Source organism: Anser brachyrhynchus (assembly GCF_964034855.1).
Source record: "Anser brachyrhynchus genome assembly, contig: SCAFFOLD_589, whole genome shotgun sequence".
NCBI lineage: Eukaryota > Metazoa > Chordata > Aves > Anseriformes > Anatidae > Anser > Anser brachyrhynchus.
The window spans coordinates 1-25,145 of NW_027663640.1; the positions used below are offsets into that span (position 1 = coordinate 1).

The 25,145-nt window shown below is 47.8% G+C and overlaps 1 long non-coding RNA gene across 1 annotated transcript; it reads left to right on the plus strand.

Annotated features, from left to right (window-relative positions):
- Nucleotides 1-5,713: 5,713 nt before the first annotated feature.
- Nucleotides 5,714-23,425, plus strand: LOC308186642. The gene is made up of 3 exons (XR_013944154.1): nt 5,714-6,100; nt 17,362-17,688; nt 23,380-23,425. It is a non-coding gene; the product is annotated as an uncharacterized lncRNA (long non-coding RNA).
- The last annotated feature ends 1,720 nt before the right edge of the window (nt 23,426-25,145 follow it).

Genomic DNA, 25,145 nt, shown 5'->3' on the forward strand with positions numbered 1-25,145 from the left:
GCCTAGGGCGAGTCGGGTTAGGGGGGCGGTGATTAGTGGGTTGTTTTCGTTTATTGATACTATTGGGGGGATTCGGGTTTGTCCAGCTTGGACTAGGATGGTTATGCGGATGCTGTAGGTTGCGGTGAATGCTGTGGCTATAAGGGTTAGGAGTAGGGCTCAAGTATTTAGGTATGATGTGTTTAAGCTTTCGATGATGAGGTCTTTTGAGTAGAATCCGGCTAGGAATGGGGTTCCTATCAGCGCCAGGTTTCCGATGGTTAGGCAGGAAGTAGTGACTGGGAGTATTTTCTGTAGGCCTCCTATCTTTCGGATATCTTGTTCTCCGTTTAGGTTGTGGATGATAGACCCTGAGCATAGGAATAGTATGGCTTTAAAGAAGGCATGGGTTGAGATGTGTAGGAAGGCTAGTTGTGGGAGGTTTAGTCCGATAGTGACTATTATTAGTCCTAGTTGGCTGGATGTTGAGAAAGCAATGATTTTTTTGATGTCATTTTGGGTTAGGGCGCATGTGGCAGCGAATAGGGTTGATAGAGCACCTAGGCATAGGCAGGCAGTTAGGGCTGTCTGGTTGGTGGCTAGCAGGGGGTGCATGCGGATGAGCAGGAAGATTCCGGCTACTACTATGGTACTGGAGTGCAGTAGGGCTGATACTGGGGTGGGGCCTTCTATTGCTGCGGGCAGTCATGGGTGGAGTCCAAATTGGGCGGATTTTCCTGCGGCTGCGAGGATTAATCCTATGAGGGGGAGGATTGGGGTTTGGTGGGGGTGTACGGCTTGTTGGATCTCTCAGGTGTTGAATGTTGAAGCTAGTCATGCTATGCTCAGGATCAGTCCGACGTCTCCGATTCGGTTGTAGATTACGGCTCGTAGGGCGGCGGTGTTGGCATCTGCTCGGCCTTGTCATCAGCCGATGAGAAGGAAGGACATGATTCGTACTCCTTCCCAGCCTACGAATAGGAGGAATATGTTGTTTGCGGTTGTTAGGAGGAGTATGGCGACTAGGAATGTCAGTAGGTAGGTGAAAAATTTTGTTACGTATGGCTCTGAGGCCATGTATCATATGGCGAATTGTAGGATTGATCATGTTACAAATAGGGCGATTGGAAGAAATGTTATTGAGTATTGGTCTATTTTTAGGCTCAGGGGGATTTTAAAGTTTATAATGAATTTTCACTCCCAGTGGCAGGTGACAGATTCTACTCCCGAGTAGATGAATGCGGTTGTAGGGGCTAGGCTAATTAGGAATGCGGTTTTAACAGCGCGGGTGGTGGCTTGTGGGGTGTTTTTAAAGTTTTTAAATAGAAATGGCAGGATGATTGGGGTTAGGAGGATTGTCAGCGTGAGTAGTGTGAGGGAGTTGATTAGTAGTGTGGGGTTCACTATTTTTACTTGGATTTGCACCAAGATGGGTGGTTCCTAAGACCAGTGGATTGCTGTTATCCTTTAAAAGTAAGGGGGCTGAGGTTTTAGGCTCAGATGTAAGAGTTAGCAGCTCTTGTTGGTTAAACCCTCCCCTCGGCAGGTAAGAAGGTTTGAACTTCTATTCTTAGAATCACAGTCTAATGTTTGGTTTAAACTATACTTGCATGAGGGGATTCCGGAGATCAGTTCGGGTTTGAGGATTAGGAGGAATATTGGGATAATGTGGAGTGTTATGAGCAGGTGTTCTCGCGTGGTTGAGTTTTGCATAGATGTGATGTGGGAGGGGATTGAGCCTCGTTGGGTCATTAGTAGTATGAATAAGGTGTAGGAGGCGGTTAGTAGGGTTGCGATTCCTGTTAGGATGATCGTGAAGGCAGATCAGTTGAATAAGGTGATTATAATGGTTAGCTCTGCTATGAGGTTTGTTGTTGGGGGTAAGGCTATGTTTGTTAGATTGGCCAGCAATCATCAGGTAGCTATGAGTGGTAGGAGAGGTTGTAGGCCTCGTGTGAGTAGTAGAATTCGGCTGTGCGTACGTTCATAGTTTGTGTTGGCTAGGCAGAATAGTATGGAGGAAGTTAGTCCATGGGAAATTATTAGGATCATTGCCCCTGAGAATGATCAGTGGGTTTGGATTATTCCTGCGGCGATAACTAGGCCTATGTGGCTAACGGATGAATAAGCGATTAGTGATTTTAGGTCTGTCTGTCGTAGGCAGATTGAGCTAGTCATTAGGGCGCCTCATAGGGCCAGGGTTAGGAAGGGGTAGTGCAGGAGGTTGGACAGTGGGCCCATAAATAGAGTGACTCGTATAATTCCGTATCCTCCTAGCTTTAGTAGTAGGGCGGCGAGGAGTATTGAGCCTGCGATGGGTGCTTCTACGTGGGCTTTTGGCAGTCAGAGGTGTAGGCCGTATAGTGGGGCTTTTACTATGAATGCTATGAGCAGTGCTAGACCTGATAGTATTCCTGTCCATGAGGTGGATAGGGTTGGGTGGGTTAGTTGTAGGGTTGGCAGGTGCAGGGTGCCAATTTTCACGTATAGGTGTATGATTGTGATTAGCAGGGGTAGAGAGCTTACTGGCGTGTAGAATAGCAGGTAGATGCCAGCGCTTAGGCGTTCTGGTTGGTTCCCCCATCGGGTGATTAAGATTAGGGTGGGAATGAGGGTTGCTTCAAATGAGATGTAAAATAGTGCTAGTTCTGTGGTGGAAAAGGCTAGTAGGATGAATGGCTGGACTGCGACTAAGGTTGAGATAAAGATTCGTTTGCGTTGTAGGGGTTCTTGTTGCAGGTGGTTTTGGCTTGCTATGATTATGAGTGGGAGTAGTCAGCAGGATAGTACTAGGAGGGGGGATGAGATTTGGTCAATTCCTGTTCAGTTGGATAAAAATTTGTAGGGGTAGTAGGTTGGGATTAATCACTGTAGGCTTAGGGCAGCGATTAGGAGGCTGTATAAGGTGGTGTTAGTCCATAGAAATTTTGGTGGAGACAGCAGGGCTGTTGGAAGAAGTATGATTGTGGGTAGGATGATTTTTAGCATTGCAGGAGGTTTAGGTTGTGTAGATGGTCGGAGCCATGTGTGCGGGTGGAGGCTACTAGGATGGCCAGGCCTGTGCCCGCCTCACACGCTGAGAAGGTTAGCATGAGAATTGGTACCATGGTGAATGAGGAGACTTGGTTTTCGATGGATCATATTGATAGGCCTACGAATATCGATAATATTATGCTTTCAAGGCATAGTAGGGCGGATACTAGGTGGGTTCGGTGGAAGGCTAGTCCTAGTCCGCTGAAAATGAAGGCTGAGTAGAAGCTTAAATGTAGGGGCGACATAAGAAAGTTACAGGGTTGGCTGTAATCTGCTGGGTCGAAACCAGCTATCTTTTTGGTTAGACTAACTTTCTGTTATTCTGCTCATTCTAGGCCCCCTTGAATTCACTCGTAGGCCAGTCCGAGTGTTAGGAGAAGGAGGATCACTACAGTTCAGGTGAGGGTCATTAGGGGGGATTGGAGTTGGACGGCTCATGGCAGGGGGAGTAGGAGGGCGATTTCTAGGTCGAATAGGACGAACAGGATGGCTACTGAGGAAGAATCGGACTGAGAATGGTAATCGAGCAGATCCAAGTGGGTCGAATCCACATTCGTACGGTGAGAGTTTCTCTGAGTCGGGGTTTATTTGGGCGAGTCAGAAGTTTAATGCGGTTAGGGCGGCGCTTAGGATTGATGATAGGGCAAATATGAACATGAGTGCGTTCATTGCTCTCCTCTGGGTTTATACCAGATTCTAGAGATTGGAAGTCAATTGTAATTAATATACTAGAAGAGCAAGATCCTCATCAGTAGATGGTTATGTAGAGGAATAGTCAGATGACGTCTACGAAGTGTCAGTATCAGGCTGCTGCCTCGAATCCGAAGTGGTGGTCTGATGTAAAGTGGAACTTGATCAGTCGGAAGAGGCAGACGGTCAGGAAGGAGGATCCGATGATTACGTGGAGTCCGTGGAATCCAGTGGCAACGAAGAAGGTAGATCCGTAGACGCTATCGGCGATTGAGAATGGGGCTTCGTGGTATTCTATTGCTTGTAGGGCTGTGAAGTAGAATCCCAGGAGGATCGTTAGGGTTAGGGCGTGGATGGCGTGTTTTCGGTTTCCTTCTGTGATGCTGTGATGGGCTCACGTTACGGTAACGCCTGAGGCTAGTAGGATGGCTGTGTTTAGTAGGGGGACTTCTATCGGGTTGAGTGGTTTAATTCCTGTTGGGGGTCGTTGGCCTCCTAGTTCTGGGGTTGGGGCCAGGCTCGAGTGGAAGAACGCTCAGAAGAACCCTAAGAAGAAGAATGCTTCGGATGTGATGAAAAGGATTATGCCGTATCGTAGGCCTTTTTGGACTGTGGGAGTGTGATGGCCTTGGAAGGTGCTTTCTCGTACAATGTCTCGTCATCATTGGAGTATTACTAGGAGTATTGAGATGAGGCCTAGGGTTAGTAGTATGGATGAGTTGTAGTGGAATCACATGATTAATCCTGAGGTTGTGAGTAGGGCGGCAGCTGCCCCGAAGATTGGTCAAGGGCTTGGGTCAACTATGTGGTATGAGTGTGCTTGGTGTGCCATTAGATGTTTTCTTGTAAGTATAGGCTTAGAAGGAGCACGAAGACGTAGGCCTGGATTATGGCTACTGCTACTTCTAGGATGGTTAGGAGTAGTAGGATGATTATTGTTAGGATGGATACTGCAGGAAGGGTGGGTATTAATGCAATGGAGGCTGTAGAGATGAGTTGGATGAGTAAGTGTCCTGCTGTAAGGTTGGCTGTAAGGCGGACTCCGAGGGCTAGGGGGCGGATTAGTAGGCTGGTTGTTTCGATCAGGATTAGTGCGGGGATTAGGGGTGTAGGGGTACCTTCGGGTAATAGGTGGGCTAAAGAGGCTGATGGTTGGTTTCGTAGGCCTGTTAGTAGTGTGGCGAGCCATAGTGGGAAGGCTAGGGCTATGTTCATAGATAGTTGGGTGGTTGGGGTGAATGTATATGGAAGGAGGCCTAGAAGGTTGATTGTAAGAAGTATGATTATTAGGGATGTAAATATTATGGCTCATTTGTGGCCATTTTTGTTGAGTGGGACTATTAGTTGTTTTGTGATTAGGTGAAGGAGTCATGTTTGGATAGTAGAAAGGCGGTTGTTGATTCATCGGTTGTTTGGGGACGGGAATAGTAGGGCTGGGAAGAGTAGGGATAGTAGGATTAAGGGGATGCCGAATAGATTGGGGCTGGAAAATTGGTCAAAGAAGCTTAGGTTCATGGTCAGGATCATGGTGTGGGTTTGGTAGTGAGGGAGGTCTTATTTGATGGGGGGTTGGTTGTGGTGAAGGCTAGTAGTTTTGGTTGGATGAGGAGTGCTAGGGTTAATCAGGTTATAATTATGATTGAAAATCATGGTGCGGGGTTAAGCTGTGGCATATCATTAAGGAGGGGGAAGTCCCTCTTTGGCTAGCTTAAAAGGCTAGTGCTGTTGCATAGCTTCTTAATGATTAGGATGATGATAGAAGGGACGATCAGGCCTCGAAATGTGGGAGTGGGGTTGATTCTACTACAATGGGTATGTAGCTGTGATTAGCCCCGCAAATTTCTGAGCATTGTCCGTAAAAAATCCCAGGCCGGGTGGTAATGAATGAAGTTTGGTTTAGTCGGCCTGGGATTGCGTCTGTTTTAACTCCGAGCGTTGGGACTGCTCAGGAGTGGAGTACGTCTCCTGCAGTAATGATCACGCGGATGGGGGATTCTATTGGGATAACTACGCGGTGGTCAACTTCTAGCAGTCGGAAGTGGCCGTTGGGTAAGTCTGGGGTGGGCACTATGTAGGAGTCGAATGATAGGTCTTTGAAGTCTGTGTATTCGTAGCTTCAGTATCATTGGTGGCCGATGGCTTTTAGGGTGAGGTCTGGTTCATCGATTTTGTCCATTATGTAGAGGATTTGTAGGGATGGGAGGGCGAGGAGTACCAGGACGATAGCAGGTAGGATTGTCCAGATCAGCTCTACTTCTTGGGCGTCTACAGCATTGGACGAGAGTTTTTCTGTTAGTATGTGGGCTAAAAGGTAGAGAACTAGGCTGCAGATAGCTAGGGCAACGATTAGGGCGTGGTCGTGGAATTCAACGAGTTCTTCTATGATGGGTGATGAGGCGTCTTGGAATCCTAGTTGGGAGTGGTTGGCCACATGAGATGTACAGGATTTTTACCTGTGATTTAGTCTTGACAAGGCTATGTAATTGGTTTACTAACGTCTCATAAGAAAGAAGCATGAGCGGTTAATGCAGTTGGCTTGAAACCAGCATGTGAGGGTTCGATTCCTTCCTTTCTTGTACTTGGACGAAGGCCGGTTCCTCGAAAGTATGGTATGGGGGAGGGCAGCCGTGGATTCATTCAACGTTTGTGGTAGTTAGTTCTGGTTGTAGGACTTTTCGTTTGGCCGGAAAGGCTTCTCAGATGATGAATATTAGTATGATTACGGCTACTATTGAGATTAGGGAGCCGATGGAGGAAATGGTGTTTCATAGTGTGTAGGCGTCGGGATAGTCCGAGTATCGTCGGGGTATTCCTGCTAGGCCTAGGAAGTGCTGGGGGAAGAACGTTAGGTTTACTCCTGTAAATATTACCCCGAAGTGGGCTTTTGCTCATGTTTGGTGTAGGGTAAACCCAGTGAGTAGTGGGAATCAGTGAGTAAATCCTGCTAGAATGGCAAAGACGGCGCCTATGGATAGGACGTAGTGGAAGTGGGCAACTACGTAGTACGTGTCGTGCAGGGCGATGTCTAGGGAAGAGTTTGCAAGAACGATTCCTGTTAATCCTCCGATGGTAAATAGGAAGATAAATCCTAGAGCTCATAGTATTGGGGGGGTCTCATTTGATTGTTCCTCCGTGCAGGGTGGCTAGTCAGCTAAATACTTTGATTCCGGTAGGGATGGCAATGATTATAGTGGCTGATGTAAAGTAGGCTCGGGTATCAACGTCTATTCCTACTGTAAACATGTGGTGAGCTCAGACGATGAATCCTAGGAAGCCGATGGATAGTATGGCTCAGACTATTCCCATGTAGCCGAAGGGCTCCTTTTTGCCTGAGTAGTACGTGACTACGTGTGAGATGATTCCGAACCCCGGTAGGATCAGAATATAGACTTCTGGGTGTCCGAAGAATCAGAATAGGTGTTGGTACAGGATTGGGTCTCCTCCTCCAGCGGGGTCGAAGAATGTGGTGTTTAGGTTTCAATCAGTTAGTAATATAGTAATACCGGCGGCGAGTACGGGGAGTGATAGAAGGAGTAGGATGGCGGTAATTAGTACGGATCAGACAAATAGTGGGGTTTGGTATTGTGAGAGTGCGGGGGGTTTTATGTTGATGGCTGTGGTGATAAAGTTGATGGCCCCAAGGATGGAGGAGATACCGGCTAAGTGGAGTGAGAAGATAGCCAGGTCTACTGAAGCTCCGGCGTGGGCAAGGTTACCTGCTAGGGGAGGGTAGACAGTTCAGCCTGTGCCGGCGCCAGCTTCTACAGTGGATGAGGCTAGTAGGAGGAGGAATGATGGGGGGAGGAGTCAAAAGCTTATGTTGTTTATTCGCGGGAATGCTATGTCGGGGGCACCGATTATGAGGGGGACTAATCAGTTGCCGAATCCTCCGATCATGATGGGTATGACTATAAAGAAGCTTATTACAAAGGCGTGAGCGGTAACGATTACATTGTAAATTTGGTCGTCGCCTAGGAGAGTTCCTGGTTGTCCTAGTTCTGCGCGGATTAATAGGCTGAGTGCGGTGCCGACTATTCCTGCTCATGCCCCGAAGATGAGGTACAGGGTGCCAATATCCTTATGGTTAGTGGAAAATAGTCATCGGTTGATGAAGGTGACGGGTAAGATGGCTGAGTGTTGAAGCGTTAGGCTGTAGTCCTTTTTACAGAGGTTTAATTCCTCTTCTTATCGGCTCTGTAGTGAAATTCATGTTGAGTTGCAAGCTCATCGATGCGCACTAGGGTGCGTCAGGGTCTTTGTAGGCAGAAGCCAATTGGTTTAGGCATTTAGCTGTTAACTAGAGTTTTGTGGGATCGAAGCCCATCTGTCTAGGGAGGCTTTAGCTTAATTAAAGCGTCTGACTTGCATTCAGAAGATACAGGTTAATATTCTGTAAGTCTTAATGTGCAGAAACTAAGAGGGTTTAACTCTTATTTAAGGCTTTGAAGGCCTTCGGTTTGGGGTGTTATCCTAAGTTTCTAGACAATGGCATGTATTATTGGGGACAGGGGAAGTAAGAGGATTGATAGTGAGGCAAGGACCGCAGTAGGTGTGCTTGGGGCTTTGCTAGTGTATCATTGTTTTATGTGGTTAGAGGAGTTGGGGGGAAGGGTAATTGTTGAGTGGTATGCGAGGCGTAGGTAGAAGAAGAGGCTGAGCAGTGATAGCATGGCAATTGCCATGGCTGCTGGTGTTATTTCCTGTTTAGTTAGTTCTTGGATGATAAGTCACTTTGGTATAAAGCCTGTTAATGGGGGGAGGCCTGCTAGGGATAAAAGTACTAGTATTAGGGTGGCGTTTAGCACTGGGGTTTTTGTTCATGAGGTTGTGATCATGGATAGGTTAAGGGCTTTGATTTTGTTAAGGGCTAGGAATACGGCTGATGTTATGATTGTGTATAGGTAGAAGGTAAGTAAGGCCAATTTGGGGCTGTAAACTAGGATGATGGCGATTCAGCCTAAGTGGGAGATGGACGAGAAGGCTAGGATTTTGCGTGTTTGTGTTTGGTTCAGTCCTATTCAGCCTCCTAGTGCTGTTGAGGCTAGGGCCATGGCGGTGAGTAGAGCTGGGTCGAGGGATTTGGATGTTAGTAGGAGCAGGGTTAGTGGGGGGAATTTTATGAGGGTCGAGAGTAGCAGGGCTGTTATTAGTGGCGATCCTTGTAGTACTTCTGGGAATCAGAAGTGAAATGGCACTAGGCCCAGTTTAATAGCGATTGCTGCTGTCAGTAGTAGACAGGAGGTTGGGTGGTTTATTTGTGTGATGTCTCATTGGCCGGTGACTCAGGCATTGGTTATGCTAGAGAATAGGACCAGGGCGGAAGCAGCTGCTTGGGTTAGGAAGTATTTCGTTGCGGCTTCTACTGCTCGTGGGTGGTGGGATTTGGCAATTAGGGGAATGATGGCTAGTGCGTTGATCTCCAGTCCTGTCCAGGCCAGAACTCAGTGGTTGCTGGAAATTGTGATTGTGGTGCCCAAGATGAGGCTGAAGGTTATGATTGGGGTCGCGTAAGGGTTCATTAGTAGAGGAGGGGGTTAAACCATCATTTTCGGGGTATGGGCCCGATAGCTTGATTAGCTGACTCTACTAGAAAATAATATAAGGGAAGTATGGAGAATTTTGATTTCTCTTGTGTGGGTTCAATTCCTACTTTTCTAAGGTCAACAGGAAATGAGAGGGCTGTTATACCTCTATGTTCACTTTATCATAGTGACCCTTTGTAGTTCAGGCACATTTCCTTATGTAAGGAGGTAGGCCTGCATAGCAGATAGGTATGCTGATGTGTCAGAGGCACAGAGCTAGTGTGAGGGGTAGGAAGTTTTTTCATAGTAGGTGCATTAGTTGGTCATATCGGAATCGTGGGTATGAAGCTCGGACCCATAAGAAACCAGAAGATAGTAGGAGGACTTTTGTGGCTAGGATGACGGGGAATAGTTCTGTGGGTGGCCCTAGGGCGCTTGGGTTTAGGAATATGATGGCTGTAAGTGTATTTATTAGCATAATGTTCGCATATTCAGCTAGGAAGAATAAGGCGAAGGGTCCTGCGGCGTATTCAACGTTAAACCCTGAGACTAGCTCAGATTCACCCTCTGTGAGGTCAAAAGGAGCTCGGTTTGTCTCTGCTAGGGTGGATACGTATCATATTATTGCTAGGGGTCATGAGGAGAAAATGAAGTATAGAGGCTCCTGTGCGATGGCAAAGGAGCTGAGTGTGTAGCTTCCGCTTAGTATGATTATTGATAGCAGGATTATGGCCAGTGTCACTTCGTATGAAATGGTCTGTGCTACTGCCCGTAGGGCTCCGATTAGTGCGTATTTTGAGTTCGAGGCTCAGCCCGATCATAGGACTGAGTAGACGGCTAGGCTTGACATGGCTATTAGGAAGAGAAATCCGAGGTTTAGATCTGCTAGGGGAAATGGGAGTGGTAGTGGTGCTCAAGTGGTGAGGGCTAGGACAAGGGCTAGTATTGGTATCAGAATGAATAGAAGTGGGGAAGAGGTAGAGGGTCGGATGGGCTCTTTGGTAAATAGTTTCAGTCCGTCCGCAAATGGTTGAAGTAGGCCAAAAGGCCCGACAACGTTAGGGCCTTTGCGGGATTGTATGTAGCTTAGGATTTTCCGTTCTACTAGGGTTAGGAAGGCTACGGCAATCAGGATTGGGATGATGTATAGGAGGGATATAACGAGGCAGCTTAGTGTTGTTATTTGAATCATGGGTGAAGCTAGGGAGAGGATTTGAACCTCTGGGGAAAGGGCTTAAGCCTTCTGCACTTGCCGGGCTCTGCCACTCTAGCTGGTCCTTTTCTAGGATTGAAAGTGGTGGGGGAAGGCCCTCTTCACGGTTTAGTTGGTTTCACTGCTTAGAGGGGGGGGGCGTGCTTGTGGTATTGGCCCCACTTTCCCGGTCCTTTCGTACTGGGGAGAGTGTGTCATAGATAGAAACCGACCTGGATTGCTCCGGTCTGAACTCAGATCACGTAGGACTGTTAATCGTTGAACAAACGAACCCTTAATAGCGGCTGCACCATTAGGATGTCCTGATCCAACATCGAGGTCGTAAACCCCCCTGTCGATATGGGCTCTTGAGGGGGATTGCGCTGTTATCCCTGGGGTAGCTTGGTCCATTAATCAATTATATTGGGTCTGGTCACTGTTAGCACTTTGAGGGGTAGCTCTAGGTAAAGAGGTATGGTCTTGTTTTTGGAGGATTTGTTCTCCTCCAAGGTCGCCCCAACCGAAAAATATCGACCAGGCTCTGCGATGGTAGTGGCCCCAGTGGGGTTGATTGAGGATTCGCGGTGGTCGTTGATTTTTAAGTTCCACAGGGTCTTCTCGTCTTATGTTCACATCCCCGCTTTTGCACGGGGAGATCAATTTCACTGATTATCTGTGAGAGACAGTTAAGACCTCGTTTAGCCATTCATACAAGTCTCGATTTATGGGACAATTGATTGCGCTATCTTTGCACGGTTAGGATACCGCGGCCGTTAAACCTAAGTCACCGGGCAGGCATCACCTTCAATACTTGTTTAATTTGCTGAAGGCTATGTTTTTGGTAAACAGTCGGGCCTTATTAATTTGCCGAGTTCCTTTCACAGATTTTAATCGCTCTTATAGGCGCTCCTGAGTCGGGTTAACAGGGTTAGTTAATACGTGGTCTTGTAGGGGTTTTTGTATCTGTCTAGGTCTGTTAATAATGTTTCTATGTAAGCTTGCGCCGTTAGAGGGGTGTGGCCCTGTACATGAGGGGCCTAGGATGATTCCTAGGATTGTTATGAGGATGGCAGCGGTTTTGGTGATAAGGGGTATGGTTATTGGGGGGGTTTTGGTTGGTGTGATGAAAGAGGTAATGATTATTCCTGCTGTAATGCTGCCTAGGGCGAGTCGGGTTAGGGGGGCGGTGATTAGTGGGTTGTTTTCGTTTATTGATACTATTGGGGGGATTCGGGTTTGTCCAGCTTGGACTAGGATGGTTATGCGGATGCTGTAGGTTGCGGTGAATGCTGTGGCTATAAGGGTTAGGAGTAGGGCTCAAGTATTTAGGTATGATGTGTTTAAGCTTTCGATGATGAGGTCTTTTGAGTAGAATCCGGCTAGGAATGGGGTTCCTATCAGCGCCAGGTTTCCGATGGTTAGGCAGGAAGTAGTGACTGGGAGTATTTTCTGTAGGCCTCCTATCTTTCGGATATCTTGTTCTCCGTTTAGGTTGTGGATGATAGACCCTGAGCATAGGAATAGTATGGCTTTAAAGAAGGCATGGGTTGAGATGTGTAGGAAGGCTAGTTGTGGGAGGTTTAGTCCGATAGTGACTATTATTAGTCCTAGTTGGCTGGATGTTGAGAAAGCAATGATTTTTTTGATGTCATTTTGGGTTAGGGCGCATGTGGCAGCGAATAGGGTTGATAGAGCACCTAGGCATAGGCAGGCAGTTAGGGCTGTCTGGTTGGTGGCTAGCAGGGGGTGCATGCGGATGAGCAGGAAGATTCCGGCTACTACTATGGTACTGGAGTGCAGTAGGGCTGATACTGGGGTGGGGCCTTCTATTGCTGCGGGCAGTCATGGGTGGAGTCCAAATTGGGCGGATTTTCCTGCGGCTGCGAGGATTAATCCTATGAGGGGGAGGATTGGGGTTTGGTGGGGGTGTACGGCTTGTTGGATCTCTCAGGTGTTGAATGTTGAAGCTAGTCATGCTATGCTCAGGATCAGTCCGACGTCTCCGATTCGGTTGTAGATTACGGCTCGTAGGGCGGCGGTGTTGGCATCTGCTCGGCCTTGTCATCAGCCGATGAGAAGGAAGGACATGATTCGTACTCCTTCCCAGCCTACGAATAGGAGGAATATGTTGTTTGCGGTTGTTAGGAGGAGTATGGCGACTAGGAATGTCAGTAGGTAGGTGAAAAATTTTGTTACGTATGGCTCTGAGGCCATGTATCATATGGCGAATTGTAGGATTGATCATGTTACAAATAGGGCGATTGGAAGAAATGTTATTGAGTATTGGTCTATTTTTAGGCTCAGGGGGATTTTAAAGTTTATAATGAATTTTCACTCCCAGTGGCAGGTGACAGATTCTACTCCCGAGTAGATGAATGCGGTTGTAGGGGCTAGGCTAATTAGGAATGCGGTTTTAACAGCGCGGGTGGTGGCTTGTGGGGTGTTTTTAAAGTTTTTAAATAGAAATGGCAGGATGATTGGGGTTAGGAGGATTGTCAGCGTGAGTAGTGTGAGGGAGTTGATTAGTAGTGTGGGGTTCACTATTTTTACTTGGATTTGCACCAAGATGGGTGGTTCCTAAGACCAGTGGATTGCTGTTATCCTTTAAAAGTAAGGGGGCTGAGGTTTTAGGCTCAGATGTAAGAGTTAGCAGCTCTTGTTGGTTAAACCCTCCCCTCGGCAGGTAAGAAGGTTTGAACTTCTATTCTTAGAATCACAGTCTAATGTTTGGTTTAAACTATACTTGCATGAGGGGATTCCGGAGATCAGTTCGGGTTTGAGGATTAGGAGGAATATTGGGATAATGTGGAGTGTTATGAGCAGGTGTTCTCGCGTGGTTGAGTTTTGCATAGATGTGATGTGGGAGGGGATTGAGCCTCGTTGGGTCATTAGTAGTATGAATAAGGTGTAGGAGGCGGTTAGTAGGGTTGCGATTCCTGTTAGGATGATCGTGAAGGCAGATCAGTTGAATAAGGTGATTATAATGGTTAGCTCTGCTATGAGGTTTGTTGTTGGGGGTAAGGCTATGTTTGTTAGATTGGCCAGCAATCATCAGGTAGCTATGAGTGGTAGGAGAGGTTGTAGGCCTCGTGTGAGTAGTAGAATTCGGCTGTGCGTACGTTCATAGTTTGTGTTGGCTAGGCAGAATAGTATGGAGGAAGTTAGTCCATGGGAAATTATTAGGATCATTGCCCCTGAGAATGATCAGTGGGTTTGGATTATTCCTGCGGCGATAACTAGGCCTATGTGGCTAACGGATGAATAAGCGATTAGTGATTTTAGGTCTGTCTGTCGTAGGCAGAGCTAGTCATTAGGGCGCCTCATAGGGCCAGGGTTAGGAAGGGGTAGTGCAGGAGGTTGGACAGTGGGCCCATAAATAGAGTGACTCGTATAATTCCGTATCCTCCTAGCTTTAGTAGTAGGGCGGCGAGGAGTATTGAGCCTGCGATGGGTGCTTCTACGTGGGCTTTTGGCAGTCAGAGGTGTAGGCCGTATAGTGGGGCTTTTACTATGAATGCTATGAGCAGTGCTAGACCTGATAGTATTCCTGTCCATGAGGTGGATAGGGTTGGGTGGGTTACTTGTAGGGTTGGCAGGTGCAGGGTGCCAATTTTCACGTATAGGTGTATGATTGTGATTAGCAGGGGTAGAGAGCTTACTGGCGTGTAGAATAGCAGGTAGATGCCAGCGCTTAGGCGTTCTGGTTGGTTCCCCCATCGGGTGATTAAGATTAGGGTGGGAATGAGGGTTGCTTCAAATGAGATGTAAAATAGTGCTAGTTCTGTGGTGGAAAAGGCTAGTAGGATGAATGGCTGGACTGCGACTAAGGTTGAGATAAAGATTCGTTTGCGTTGTAGGGGTTCTTGTTGCAGGTGGTTTTGGCTTGCTATGATTATGAGTGGGAGTAGTCAGCAGGATAGTACTAGGAGGGGGGATGAGATTTGGTCAATTCCTGTTCAGTTGGATAAAAATTTGTAGGGGTAGTAGGTTGGGATTAATCACTGTAGGCTTAGGGCAGCGATTAGGAGGCTGTATAAGGTGGTGTTAGTCCATAGAAATTTTGGTGGAGACAGCAGGGCTGTTGGAAGAAGTATGATTGTGGGTAGGATGATTTTTAGCATTGCAGGAGGTTTAGGTTGTGTAGATGGTCGGAGCCATGTGTGCGGGTGGAGGCTACTAGGATGGCCAGGCCTGTGCCCGCCTCACACGCTGAGAAGGTTAGCATGAGAATTGGTACCATGGTGAATGAGGAGACTTGGTTTTCGATGGATCATATTGATAGGCCTACGAATATCGATAATATTATGCTTTCAAGGCATAGTAGGGCGGATACTAGGTGGGTTCGGTGGAAGGCTAGTCCTAGTCCGCTGAAAATGAAGGCTGAGTAGAAGCTTAAATGTAGGGGCGACATAAGAAAGTTACAGGGTTGGCTGTAATCTGCTGGGTCGAAACCAGCTATCTTTTTGGTTAGACTAACTTTCTGTTATTCTGCTCATTCTAGGCCCCCTTGAATTCACTCGTAGGCCAGTCCGAGTGTTAGGAGAAGGAGGATCACTACAGTTCAGGTGAGGGTCATTAGGGGGGATTGGAGTTGGACGGCTCATGGCAGGGGGAGTAGGAGGGCGATTTCTAGGTCGAATAGGACGAACAGGATGGCTACTGAGGAAGAATCGGACTGAGAATGGTAATCGAGCAGATCCAAGTGGGTCGAATCCACATTCGTACGGTGAGAGTTTCTCTGAGTCGGGGTTTATTTGGGCGAGTCAGAAGTTTAATGCGGTTAGGGCGGCGCTTAGGATTGATGATAGGGCGAATATGAACATGAGTGCGTTCATTGCTCTCCTCTGGGTTTATACCAGATTCTAGAGATTGGAAGTCAATTGTAATTAATATACTAGAAGAGCAAGATCCTCATCAGTAGATGGTTATGTAGAGGAATAGTCAGATGATGTCTACGAAGTGTCAGTATCAGGCTGCTGCCTCGAATCCGAAGTGGTGGTCTGATGTAAAGTGGAACTTGATCAGTCGGAAGAGGCAGACGGTCAGGAAGGAGGATCCGATGATTACGTGGAGTCCGTGGAATCCAGTGGCAACGAAGAAGGTAGATCCGTAGACGCTATCGGCGATTGAGAATGGGGCTTCGTGGTATTCTATTGCTTGTAGGGCTGTGAAGTAGAATCCCAGGAGGATCGTTAGGGTTAGGGCATGGATGGCGTGTTTTCGGTTTCCTTCTGTGATGCTGTGATGGGCTCACGTTACGGTAACGCCTGAGGCTAGTAGGATGGCTGTGTTTAGTAGGGGGACTTCTATCGGGTTGAGTGGTTTAATTCCTGTTGGGGGTCGTTGGCCTCCTAGTTCTGGGGTTGGGGCCAGGCTCGAGTGGAAGAACGCTCAGAAGAACCCTAAGAAGAAGAATGCTTCGGATGTGATGAAAAGGATTATGCCGTATCGTAGGCCTTTTTGGACTGTGGGAGTGTGATGGCCTTGGAAGGTGCTTTCTCGTACAATGTCTCGTCATCATTGGAGTATTACTAGGAGTATTGAGATGAGGCCTAGGGTTAGTAGTATGGATGAGTTGTAGTGGAATCACATGATTAATCCTGAGGTTGTGAGTAGGGCGGCGGCTGCCCCGAAGATTGGTCAAGGGCTTGGGTCAACTATGTGGTATGAGTGTGCTTGGTGTGCCATTAGATGTTTTCTTGTAAGTATAGGCTTAGAAGGAGCATGAAGACGTAGGCCTGGATTATGGCTACTGCTACTTCTAGGATGGTTAGGAGTAGTAGGATGATTATTGTTAGGATGGATACTGCAGGAAGGGTGGGTATTAATGCAATGGAGGCTGTAGAGATGAGTTGGATGAGTAAGTGTCCTGCTGTAAGGTTGGCTGTAAGGCGGACTCCGAGGGCTAGGGGGCGGATTAGTAGGCTGGTTGTTTCGATCAGGATTAGTGCGGGGATTAGGGGTGTAGGGGTACCTTCGGGTAATAGGTGGGCTAAAGAGGCTGATGGTTGGTTTCGTAGGCCTGTTAGTAGTGTGGCGAGCCATAGTGGGAAGGCTAGGGCTATGTTCATAGATAGTTGGGTGGTTGGGGTGAATGTATATGGAAGGAGGCCTAGAAGGTTGATTGTAAGAAGTATGATTATTAGGGATGTAAATATTATGGCTCATTTGTGGCCATTTTTGTTGAGTGGGACTATTAGTTGTTTTGTGATTAGGTGAAGGAGTCATGTTTGGATAGTAGAAAGGCGGTTGTTGATTCATCGGTTGTTTGGGGACGGGAATAGTAGGGCTGGGAAGAGTAGGGATAGTAGGATTAAGGGGATGCCGAATAGATTGGGGCTGGAAAATTGGTCAAAGAAGCTTAGGTTCATGGTCAGGATCATGGTGTGGGTTTGGTAGTGAGGGAGGTCTTATTTGATGGGGGGTTGGTTGTGGTGAAGGCTAGTAGTTTTGGTTGGATGAGGAGTGCTAGGGTTAATCAGGTTATAATTATGATTGAAAATCATGGTGCGGGGTTAAGCTGTGGCATATCATTAAGGAGGGGGAAGTCCCTCTCTGGCTAGCTTAAAAGGCTAGTGCTGTTGCATAGCTTCTTAATGATTAGGATGATGATAGAAGGGACGATCAGGCCTCGAAATGTGGGAGTGGGGTTGATTCTACTACAATGGGTATGTAGCTGTGATTAGCCCCGCAAATTTCTGAGCATTGTCCGTAAAAAATCCCAGGCCGGGTGGTAATGAATGAAGTTTGGTTTAGTCGGCCTGGGATTGCGTCTGTTTTAACTCCGAGCGTTGGGACTGCTCAGGAGTGGAGTACGTCTCCTGCAGTAATGATCACGCGGATGGGGGATTCTATTGGGATAACTACGCGGTGGTCAACTTCTAGCAGTCGGAAGTGGCCGTTGGGTAAGTCTGGGGTGGGCACTATGTAGGAGTCGAATGATAGGTCTTTGAAGTCTGTGTATTCGTAGCTTCAGTATCATTGGTGGCCGATGGCTTTTAGGGTGAGGTCTGGTTCATCGATTTTGTCCATTATGTAGAGGATTTGTAGGGATGGGAGGGCGAGGAGTACCAGGACGATAGCAGGTAGGATTGTCCAGATCAGCTCTACTTCTTGGGCGTCTACAGCATTGGACGAGAGTTTTTCTGTTAGTATGTGGGCTAAAAGGTAGAGAACTAGGCTGCAGATAGCTAGGGCAACGATTAGGGCGTGGTCGTGGAATTCAACGAGTTCTTCTATGATGGGTGATGAGGCGTCTTGGAATCTGTTGTGGTTTAACCCGGCTGGCAGCTAAACACCACACAGCCGTTCGCTCACCCTCCCCCCTCCCTCTCTGGGATGGGGGAGAGAAACGGGAAAGTGAAGCCTGTGAGTTGAGATAAAGACAGTTTATTAAGACAGGAAAATAATAATAACAATAATAATAATAATAGTGATAATGGTAATAGTATTAACAATAATAATGTGTAAGAAAACAAGTGATGCACAATGCAATTGCTCACCACCCGCTGACCGATGCCCAGCCTATTCCCGAGCAGCCGGCCCCCCCACCCCGGCCAGCCACCCCTATATATTGTTTAGCATGACGTCAGATGGTATGGAATACCCCTTTGGCCAGTTTGGGTCAGCTGTCCTGGGTCTGTCCCCTCCCAGCTCCTGCTGCACCCCCAGCCTGCTCGCTGGCAGGACAGAGCAAGAAGCCGAAAAGTCCTTGGCCTGGTGTAAACACTGCTCTGCAACAATTAAAACATCAGCATGTTATCAGCGCTCTTCTCATCCTAATCCAAAACATAGCACCCTACCAGCTACTATGAGCTACTTAACTCTGTCCTAACTGGAACCAGGACAGATATCCACCCCTTATTCCATACCATTTATGTCATGCTCAGGTTACACTCTGTCCAATACATTCTAATTAATCACCATTTTCATCTATGATATATAGCAATCATGGTAGTGATGACATACATTATTATATAATAATTAACATACTACAATTCAACTCATGGGCTATTCTCACCCAGTATCAAATCCCCTTGAGGTACACACCGGACCTCCCCATTCTTTTGCATTACCCACCAAGTGCATCCAGGTCCCTGAGCAAAAGCAATTCCACGAATGGGTTTGCCTTTTCCTGAGGCAGGAGTAGCCCAGACTGTTTTACCCAGCATGTTTCTTACGTGCACTACAGGAACTTTATCCCCTTCTACAGTGCGTAACAGGTTTGATTGGGCAGGTCCAGCTCGGTTGGCAGATCCCCTGGTATTGACTAACCAGGTGGCCTTTGCCAAATGTGTATCCCAATTTTTGAATGTCCCAGCACCCATTGCTTTCAGTGTAGTCTTCAACAGTCCATTGTATCGTTCAACTTTTCCAGAGGCTGGTGCATGATAGGGGATGTGATACACCCACTCAATACCATGTTCTTTGGCCCAAGTGTCTATAAGGTTGTTTCGGAAATGAGTCCCGTTGTCTGACTCAATTCTCTCTGGGGTGCCATGTCGCCATAAGACTTGCTTTTCAAGGCCCAGGATAGTGTTCCGGGCGGTGGCATGGGGCACAGGATATGTTTCCAGCCATCCGGTGGTTGCTTCCACCATTGTAAGTACGTGGCGCTTGCCGTTGCGGGTTTGAGGGAGTGTGATGTAATCAATCTGCCAGGCCTCTCCATATTTATATTTCAGCCATCGTCCTCCATACCAAAGAGGTTTTGACCGTTTGGCTTGCTTGATTGCAGCACATGTTTCACAGTCATGAATAACCTGTGCTGTAGTGTCCATGGTCAGGTCCACCCCTCGATCACGAGCCCATCTGTAGGTTGCATCTCTACCTTGATGGCCTGAGGTGTCATGGGCCCATCGGGCTATAAATAATTCACCTTTATGTTGCCAGTCCAGGTCCACCTGAGCCACTTCAATCTTAGCAGCCTGATCCACCTGCTGGTTGTTTTGGTGTTCTTCAGTAGCCCGATTCTTGGGCACATGAGCATCTACATGGCGTACCTTTACAACCAGGTTCTCTACCCGGGCAGCAATATCTTGCCACAATGCCGCAGCCCAGATGGGCTTGCCCCTGCGCTGCCAGTTGTTCTGCTTCCATTGCTGTAACCACCCCCACAGGGCATTTGCTACCATCCATGAATCAGTATAGAGATAGAGAACTGGCCACTTTTCTCGTTCAGCAATATCTAAAGCCAGCTGAATGGCTTTTACTTCTGCAAACTGACTCGATTCACCTTCTCCCTCAGCAGCTTCTGCAACTCGTCGTGTAGGACTCCATACAGCAGCTTTCCATCTCCGATGCTTTCCCACAATACGACAGGACCCGTCAGTGAACAAGGCATATTTCTTCTCATTTTCTGGTAGCTTGTTGTACAGGGGGGCTTCTTCAGCACGAACCACCTCCTCCTCTGGTGATATCCCAAAGTATTTGCCTTCTGGCCAGTCCATAATCACCTCCAAGATTCCTGGGCGACTGGGGTTTCCTATTCGAGCCCGCTGAGTAATCAGTGCAACCCACTTGCTCCATGTAGCATCAGTTGCATGATGCGTAGAGGGGACCCTTCCTTTGAACATCCAGCCTAGTACCGGCAGTCGGGGTGCCAGGAGGAGCTGCGCTTCAGTACCGACCACTTCCGAAGCAGATCGAACTCCTTCATATGCTGCCAATATCTCCTTTTCAGTTGGAGTATAGCGGGCTTCAGATCCTCTGTATCCCCGACTCCAAAACCCCAGGGGTCGACCTCGAGTTTCCCCAGGTTCTTTCTGCCAGAGGCTCCAGGTGGGACCATTCTCTCCGGCTGCGGTGTAGAGCACATTCTTTACATCTGGTCCTGTTCGGACTGGCCCGAGGGCTACTGCATGAACTATTTCCTGCTTAATTTGTTCAAAGGCTTGTCGTTGCTCAGGGCCCCATTCAAAAGCATTCTTCTTACGGGTTACTTGGTAGAGCGGGTTTACAATCAGACTGTAATTTGGAATATGCATTCTCCAAAACCCCACGACACCTAGGAAAGTTTGTGTTTCTTTTTTGCTAGTTGGTGGAGACATAGCTGTTATTTTGTTGATCACATCCATTGGGATTTGACGGCGTCCATCTTGCCATTTTATTCCTAAAAACTGGATCTCTCGTGCAGGTCCTTTAACTTTATTCTGTTTTATGGCAAAACCAGCCTTCAGAAGGATTTGGACTATTTTCTTCCCTTTCTCGAAAACTTCTTCTGCAGTGTCACCCCACACAATGATGTCATCGATGTACTGCAGGTGTTCAGGAGCTTCCCCCTGCTCCAGCGCAGACTGGATCAGTCCATGGCAAATGGTAGGGCTGTGTTTCCACCCCTGGGGCAGCCGATTCCAAGTATATTGGACTCCCCTCCAAGTGAAAGCAAACTGTGGCCTGCACTGTGCTGCTAGAGGGATGGAGAAAAATGCATTAGCGATATCAATTGTGGCATACCACTTGGCTGCCTTTGATTCCAGTTCATACTGGAGTTCTAGCATGTCCGGCACTGCAGCACTCAGTGGTGGCGTGACTTCGTTCAGGCCACGATAGTCCACTGTTAGTCTCCACTCACCATTAGACTTTCGCACTGGCCATATGGGACTATTAAAAGGTGAATGAGTCTTGCTGATCACTCCTTGGCTCTCCAGTTGACGAATTAGCTTATGGATGGGACTCAGGGAGTCTCGGTTGGTGCGATATTGCCGCCGGTGCACAGTTGTGGTAGCGATCGGCACTTGCTGTTCTTCAACCCTCAGCAACCCCACAACAGAAGGGTCCTCTGAGAGACCAGGCAAGGTAGACAACTGTTTAATGTCCTCTGTCTCCAAAGCAGCTATGCCAAAAGCCCAGCGGAACCCTTTTGGGTCCTTGAAATATCCTCTTCTAAGATAGTCTATGCCAAGGATGCACGGAGCATCTGGGCCAGTCACAATACGGTGCTTTTGCCACTCATTACCGGTTAGACTCACTTCAGCCTCCAATACAGTTAACTGCTGGGATCCCCCCGTCACACCATAAATACAGATGGGCTCTGGCCCTTTATAGCTTGATGGCATTAGAGTACATTGTGCACCGGTGTCTACCAAAGCCTTATACTTCTGTGCGTCTGACGTGCCAGGCCATCGAATCCACACAGTCCAATAAACTCGATTGTCCCTTTCCTCCCCCTGGCTGGAGGCAGGGCCCCTCTAGTCCTGGTCAGAATCTTCATTTCTGTGTTTAAAGGACTGCCTGCTGGAAGTTGGAGCAGCAAACCTTTCAGAGAACTCCTTTTTCCCAATTGTTTTCCTTTGCAATTCACGTACCCGTGCCTCTAGGGTCGCAGTAGATTTTCCATCCCATTTTCTCATGTCCTCTCCATGGTCACGTAGGTAAAACCACAGGGTGGCGCGGTGTGTGTGCCCACCATATTGTCTTCCTTGCATAGATGAACGTTTACCCCTAATAGCTGAGACACTGGTTTGTACAGGTGGGGAGGAAAATAAACTCTCTTTAAGTTGGTGGATCTCTTCAGAAAGTTTCTCCAAGGTATTCTCTTTTAGCTGGTGGACACTGGTTCGTTCAGGTGAAGGGGAAGATAATCTTTCTTCAAGTTGGTGGATCTTTTCAGAAAGTTTCTCCAAAGCATTCTCTTTTAGCTGGTGGACACTGGTTCGTTCAGGTGAAGGGGAAGATAATCTTTCTTCAAGTTGGTGGATCTTTTCAGAAAGTTTCTCCAAAGCATTCTCTTTTAGCTGGTGGACACTGGTTCGTTCAGGTGAAGGGGAAGATAATCTTTCTTCAAGTTGGTGGATCTTTTCAGAAAGTTTCTCTAAAGCATTCTCTTTTAGCTGGTGGACACTGGTTCGTTCAGGTGGAGGGGAAGATAAATTCTCTTTAAGTTGGTGGACCTCTTCAGAGAGTTTCTCCACAGCTGAGACACAGGCCTTTAGGGAAGAGGAGAGATTTCCTTCGTACTGCCGGAGTATTTTAGTCACTTCATTCACTGTGGGATTCTCCTCCGTTTTCCAGGCTAGCATTGCCAATGAGCTGGCATATGATGATGGGGCACTCTGTACAAACTTCCGCCACATGGGTAGTGTACACCGGACTGCATCTGGATCTGCGGATGTTTGTGCGTCGTCTAGGTCCTTATAAATTACTTCCCGTACGGACAATTCCCTCAGGTACTGAATTCCCTTCTCCATGGTGGTCCATTTGCTTGGTAAACATACAAGTTCTTCCTTGAAGGGATACCTTTCCTTCACAGCTGACAGGAGACGCCTCCAGAGGCTGCGAGATTGTGCTCCATCTCCAATTGCTTTGTCAATGCATGCGTCCCTAGCAAGGGATCCCAGCCGCCTGGCTTCCTTGCCCTCCAATTCCACATAATTGGCTCCCGTGTCCCAGCACCGGAGCAGCCAGGTGACAAGCTGCTCGCCTATACAGCGACCAAAATCTTTTCGCACATCTCGTAGCTCACGCTGGTATAGAGTCCGGGTAATTACTGTTGATTTTTCGACATCCTCATCCTCATCTTCAGTCTTCTGCACCTTTGATGGCCGGTGTAGAGTCCGGGTAGTTACTGTTGATTTTCCGACATCCTCATCCTCATCTTCAGTCTCCTGCACCTTTGATGGCTGGTATGGAGTCCGGGTAGTTACTGTTGATTTTTCGCCATCCTCATCCTCATCTTCAGTCTCCTGCACCTTTGATGGCCCAGCCTCGTCTTCACTACGCCCAGACTTAGCAGAAGACTGTCTGCGTTTTAAACGACCTGAGCCTCTATACCATTTTTTCACCTTGTCTACAGGGGCAACTTGCACTGCTACAGCTCGTTTCTCTGACCCAGACACAGGGTCTGCCACAGGGGTTGGAATACCCTCTGCGGGGTCAACTTGCACACATGTGGGCTAAAAGGTAGAGAACTAGGCTGCAGATAGCTAGGGCAACGATTAGGGCGTGGTCGTGGAATTCAACGAGTTCTTCTATGATGGGTGATGAGGCGTCTTGGAATCCTAGTTGGGAGTGGTTGGCCACATGAGATGTACAGGATTTTTACCTGTGATTTAGTCTTGACAAGGCTATGTAATTGGTTTACTAACGTCTCATAAGAAAGAAGCATGAGCGGTTAATGCAGTTGGCTTGAAACCAGCATGTGAGGGTTCGATTCCTTCCTTTCTTGTACTTGGACGAAGGCCGGTTCCTCGAAAGTATGGTATGGGGGAGGGCAGCCGTGGATTCATTCAACGTTTGTGGTAGTTAGTTCTGGTTGTAGGACTTTTCGTTTGGCCGGAAAGGCTTCTCAGATGATGAATATTAGTATGATTACGGCTACTATTGAGATTAGGGAGCCGATGGAGGAAATGGTGTTTCATAGTGTGTAGGCGTCGGGATAGTCCGAGTATCGTCGGGGTATTCCTGCTAGGCCTAGGAAGTGCTGGGGGAAGAACGTTAGGTTTACTCCTGTAAATATTACCCCGAAGTGGGCTTTTGCTCATGTTTGGTGTAGGGTAAACCCAGTGAGTAGTGGGAATCAGTGAGTAAATCCTGCTAGAATGGCAAAGACGGCGCCTATGGATAGGACGTAGTGGAAGTGGGCAACTACGTAGTACGTGTCGTGCAGGGCGATGTCTAGGGAAGAGTTTGCAAGAACGATTCCTGTTAATCCTCCGATGGTAAATAGGAAGATAAATCCTAGAGCTCATAGTATTGGGGGGGGTCTCATTTGATTGTTCCTCCGTGCAGGGTGGCTAGTCAGCTAAATACTTTGATTCCGGTAGGGATGGCAATGATTATAGTGGCTGATGTAAAGTAGGCTCGGGTATCAACGTCTATTCCTACTGTAAACATGTGGTGAGCTCAGACGATGAATCCTAGGAAGCCGATGGATAGTATGGCTCAGACTATTCCCATGTAGCCGAAGGGCTCCTTTTTGCCTGAGTAGTACGTGACTACGTGTGAGATGATTCCGAACCCCGGTAGGATCAGAATATAGACTTCTGGGTGTCCGAAGAATCAGAATAGGTGTTGGTACAGGATTGGGTCTCCTCCTCCAGCGGGGTCGAAGAATGTGGTGTTTAGGTTTCGATCAGTTAGTAATATTGTAATACCGGCGGCGAGTACGGGGAGTGATAGAAGGAGTAGGATGGCGGTAATTAGTACGGATCAGACAAATAGTGGGGTTTGGTATTGTGAGAGTGCGGGGGGTTTTATGTTGATGGCTGTGGTGATAAAGTTGATGGCCCCAAGGATGGAGGAGATACCGGCTAAGTGGAGTGAGAAGATAGCCAGGTCTACTGAAGCTCCGGCGTGGGCAAGGTCACCTGCTAGGGGAGGGTAGACAGTTCAGCCTGTGCCGGCGCCAGCTTCTACAGTGGATGAGGCTAGTAGGAGGAGGAATGATGGGGGGAGGAGTCAAAAGCTTATGTTGTTTATTCGCGGGAATGCTATGTCGGGGGCACCGATTATGAGGGGGACTAATCAGTTGCCGAATCCTCCGATCATGATGGGTATGACTATAAAGAAGCTTATTACAAAGGCGTGAGCGGTAACGATTACATTGTAAATTTGGTCGTCGCCTAGGAGAGTTCCTGGTTGTCCTAGTTCTGCGCGGATTAATAGGCTGAGTGCGGTGCCGACTATTCCTGCTCATGCCCCGAAGATGAGGTACAGGGTGCCAATATCCTTATGGTTAGTGGAAAATAGTCATCGGTTGATGAAGGTGACGGGTAAGATGGCTGAGTGTT